The following is a 5,135-nucleotide window of genomic DNA, read 5'->3' on the forward strand; positions in this document are numbered from 1 at the left end:
TAAATGAGGTGGTACACTGCTTGAAGAAAAGAATCTGTTATACGAGGTAACATGTTTCATGCTTTTTTTTGTTTCTCTTTATAAAGAATGATAAAGAAAGGGAAGGCTTTTATGGGATTTTTGGATTTATATTTCTTTCTTATACATGATACAATCTACAAGCATTTTAGTCCAAAGAATTTGTTTCTTATATAATATAATTTTATTCCCTTTATTTGCTGGTCACTTAGTATATTAGAAACTTACCTCTAGTTGTGGATCCCTGACTGGAAAAATGTTAAAATATTAGTACAAGGAAGGTTGTCAAGAGCCTTAAGCCTTTTTCCCTTATCATAGGAGGAAGGGGAGGCGTTGTGGGGCTTGGCGTTTGTCCTGTTTGTAATTAAATTTAATGAGTTACCGTGTATTACATTACTGCCTTTTTGCTCTCAGTTGCTTGTTCTTTCATCTATAGTTTTGCTATAGGAGTTCTGTATCCGAGTTGGGCAGTCAGTTTGTCTGATTGCCAAAGCTTGAGTTCATAAAATTCGAACTTGCTTTTGGAGGAAAGGATGAGTTTCAGTGAATTAATATAGTCTGTAGATACTCTGCAATGGGGAACGGACTTACATTAAATTGCTCAGTTATTTAGTTATTTTAGTTGGGAACATATTGAATCTGGTTAGCATGTAGTCGTATATTGCATTAAATTGCTTCAAAATACACCAAGAGCTTACATCTGTAATTTTCTCTGTTTTTCCAATGACTTGAGCAAGTACTAGTTCTAAATACACCTAAATAAGTTTCATTGCCTTGTTCTGTGCTTTGGTTGATATAAAGAATAGGGTTACTCGTATCCGATTTATCAATGATTTTTTAATGTATGATTGTGCTGTCTTATTATGTTTTGTAAGAAAGCTCTGTAAATCGTTAGCCATGTAGCATAATTTTTTTTATGGTTTTCTTTTTTTGGAATGATGGTTAGCTATGTGGAAAGTTAACATGCATTTCTTTCAAAATAAGCATGCTATATTAATAAACTTCTAAGTACATAATTTGTGATCAATTTGTGTTTTAATCCAGTTTTTGTTGCTAATATAACTTGTCTATTTCTTGATATATATATGAATCTTCATGCCTTTTGCAGTGGTATGGCCCCTGATTTTTGAGTTTTGGTTCGGAAAAGTAGGAAGCAGGCAGAACAGTATCATAGGTTGTATAAGGTATTATGGCTCTTAATGATATTTTGTTTACTTAATTTTTCACCTATGTGCATCTTGGAAAAAGTTATGGCAGTTCAAATCATGGTATTGTAGCATTGGCCTGTTGCATTAATACCTTTTGATGTTGTATCTGGGATTTTGACATTGAATTATTTCCTTACTGAAAAACTTTGCATAATTTGGAAAAGATTTTAAGGTGATATGCTGGTACAAAGTTGATCATGCACCCTATTATTTTGGAGTGTTCCAGCATATGTTGTTGCACAAAAGCTGCCTTGTGATGTTTTTTGTTTCTGTAACTAAATATGTATGTGTTTTAATGTAGGCCTTCAACAATGCAACTGTACCCTATTCAGTGCAAGCACTTTGCCTTACATATTTGCTATTAGCAAGTACTTACTGGTAAATGAATACTCTTGGGGTTTTATGCACTTAAATTGTATATAAATTCTTTCAATAAGAAGCAGTCTTGCAGTGAAACTTATACATCTAAAATTTTGATGCAGCCTAGAATTTTTGATCTTGTGGGTACGATTATCTATGATATAGCTCTATCGAGGAGGAGTTGAAAAGATAAAGCACTGCAATTAATCTTGTAAATGTTTTTTCTTTAATTTTCTCAGACTAATTTCTAGTTAATAATGTTGAAGTACATTACATTTCATTTGAATGTTTATAAACTTTAATTTATTTATGTCAATTATTTTTATTTAATCCGTGTCGTAATTAAATTTTAAGGTTGCTATTGGATATTGTTACATGATATTAAATTTAGGTAATAAATAGCAGAAAATAATATTTGCAAATCAGGCTGGTTTAGCGGCGTCTTAAGGTAAAAAAATGGCACTAAGGACTACACAACCGTGGTGTTTTACTTTTTGCGGTGTTTGTTCAAAAAACGTCGCTAAATATTATAGTATATAGTGGAGTTTTACTTACTAATGCTATTAAATGACCAATCTATAACGGTGATTGTAAAATAAATGCCACTAAATGTTATTATCGGTTGCTGCGTTTTTATTTACAGATGCCACTACAGTTTGCGGAGCCTGTTATAACGACTTTTTTTGCGGCGCTTAACTTTACGTCGGAAAGCTTTTTGTTGCGTTTAAAAACACCGCTATAAGACTAAAAAAATCGCTATAAAACATATTTACTATAGTGTCCGAATGGTATATTCAAAAAAGCACCGATAAAACCGGCAAAGGCTCCGTTTAATAATAACCACGAAACTAAACTTTGAATAAAAATGTAAACCGACAATGGCTCCATTTATTAAATAAACATGACATGAAAAGGCTAATGAAAATATAAATTATCATGTAAAATATGATCAAATTGTACAAATGTTTTAAATACAATATGAATTTTATGCTTGTTTTAGTTTTAATTATTTTTAAATACGATATGACATCATTGGATTGACTAATAATCTATCTACATTAATGATGCATGCTCATGCTCACACTGATGCAATGGAATATGAAGAGAGAAATTGACAGCTGTGGGATTTGAACCCACGGCCTTTGGGACTAGAGCCTAAATCTAGGTCTTTAGACCACTCGGCCAAACTGTCTCCATATCATATGCCAACCAAAATATTTTAAGATTCTTAGGCGTAAGTACAATTATTCTCGACGACTGCAGACCATTCATTTTCCTTCCCACGGAGACTTGAACTCGTAGCCAACAAGTAAGTTGGAAGTGCCTTTTGAGGGTGAAAAAACAAGTGTACACTTTCTATTAGGGTATCGATGTCTGCCTTATATCTATTAACAAGTGTTTGATGGTTAGGTGAGAAGAACGTGTTGTGTTCAACCTTTTGCTCTTTATGGAGGCAATGACTTTATGACCTCATATTTTCAACAAACGTTCCTTCCTCTTTCCCACCTAGGAAGAACGAAAACGCTCCCCTCTTTTGTCTTTTCTTCTTCTCTTAATACTACCGCTAATGACATGACATATCGGTCGACACTTGTTGGATTCGTGTGATAAATAGGGATTAACATAAGACGAGTCCGGTTAATTTTTCTAGTTATTTCAATTTTCATCTAGAAGTTAAATGTTTTTGTTTAATCTCAATTTATCTCGACGTTTAATGATTTTCACCTACTCAATTTTATGCAAAAATTTCACTTTGATTCTATCTAATCTGATACATATTTTTTTAACTCAACAAAACAGAGATGATTGATATACAAGAATTATTATATAATTATTAGATGATTTTCATCTAAAAGCTAAATGTTTTTGTTTCCCTAATGTCGAATTCTTCCGTCTGCTTATCCTTATAAGACGTATAAGTTATCAGTTTATTCTTTGTATTACAGTTTGATTAGCATTTAAATGATCATTGTTAAAATTATTAATTATACATGGATTATAAATTCAGATTTTGTTCTCAATTTAATCATTTTAAAATATATATATTAAAATTAATCGGATTGAAGTATGGGGATTAATTCACTGTTTTTCGAAAGTGTCGTCAGCTGTACTACTGGATTCTGGATAAAACCCATAGCTTATTTTAAAGTAACCATAACCAAAAAGGAAAGGAGGAATCGACGGTGTACAACTAGAAACAGCCCATTGCAGTCTTTTTTAACATCATGGAAATCAGATTCTATTGGAATATGAAGATCATGGCATGCAATGGCCAGTTCCCTCGGGTATTTTGGTGGCTCTGATTGTTTATCGACTGTAATGGCTCAAAAGCATTCTCAAGTCCAGGAGTTCAACCACTGCAAACGACTATCGGCAGCCGAATCGAATCCGTGGAGTTTCTCAGGCGAAACCGGGAACGATCTGTGTTCATCCATGTCCATAAATTGTTCCAAGGCAAAGAACCCATCGTTTTCTTCCATTGCTGCCTGTTGGAGGATCGGCTCAGCTTCAGCTTCAAGACCCACCCTGTTTCCATCATGGGCTTCGGCCACCATTTCACTTAGCTTCTCCAACTGTGAGAGACATCATCTTTTTATGATGAGTGATTATTCTCGGTGAGGAAGAACATTAGTGGTATATTAGGTACCTGGGAAACTAAGGACTGTTTTTCGTCCTTCAAGGACTCGAACCTGGACGCCAGATTATCGTATTTATCCCTTAACTTGATGTAATCTTTCTCAATCTGTTTAGACTTCAACCTCGCTCGCCTGTTTTGAAACCATATGGCCACCTGTCGTGGCTGTAGACCCAACTCCCTCGCCACCTGCAACTTTTTCCTCGGTTCTAGTCTCGTCTCCGACTCGAAAATCGACTCGACAACCTTATTTGTTCATCAGTAAACCTCTTCTTGTTCTTCTTCATCATCTTGTTGCTGCTGCTGCTGTTGTGGTTCTTTCTCTTCCTTGGAGTTTGATGTTCTTGGCACTGTTCTGAAGTTGCTTTATCGGGTGGTGCTGGATGATCTTCTCTAAGCTCCATTATCGAAGTTGCGCGGGATGAATAATGTTTGGTATTAGAGAATTATAGTGGGGGTGGGGAACTTAAATATACAGTTGGACATGATGGGAACGAGGATGGAGCTTGAAATCCTGTTTTTCTATATAATTTCAAGGACTAAAAATGAATTATGAAGTTTTGAGAGGGTCAAAATAACATTTTACAATTGTGTTGGTGTATGATTTGGATGGGGATTTAGCTGCAATTTTACATTTTGGTGGGGCGTTTGCACCCCTGATCGGAACTGCTACGTTTGGCAGGTTTCGAGTGATTGAGACATTCGATTAATGGATTCTATGAACCAATAATTATTATATCGTATCACACATCTTCTTTCCCGTGCCTTGTGGACATCTATGTCTTTCATTCTTGATTCATTTGTAAACCATGATACGATTTTAATTCTTATAATCACAATGTTATGTATATCGAAAGATGGTAATTATACATGCCAATCACGATTTATTCATTATTTTAAAAGATAAAATATAA

The 5,135-nt window shown here is 34.4% G+C and overlaps 1 pseudogene; it reads right to left on the minus strand.

The window, feature by feature from the left end:
- Positions 1–3,919: 3,919 nt before the first annotated feature.
- LOC120209425 lies at positions 3,920–4,719 on the minus strand (annotated as a pseudogene).
- Positions 4,720–5,135: the final 416 nt, after the last annotated feature.

This window comes from Hibiscus syriacus, unplaced genomic scaffold (assembly GCF_006381635.1).
Source record: "Hibiscus syriacus cultivar Baekdansim isolate YM2019G1 unplaced genomic scaffold, ASM638163v2 tig00018834_pilon, whole genome shotgun sequence".
Taxonomy (NCBI): domain Eukaryota; kingdom Viridiplantae; phylum Streptophyta; class Magnoliopsida; order Malvales; family Malvaceae; genus Hibiscus; species Hibiscus syriacus.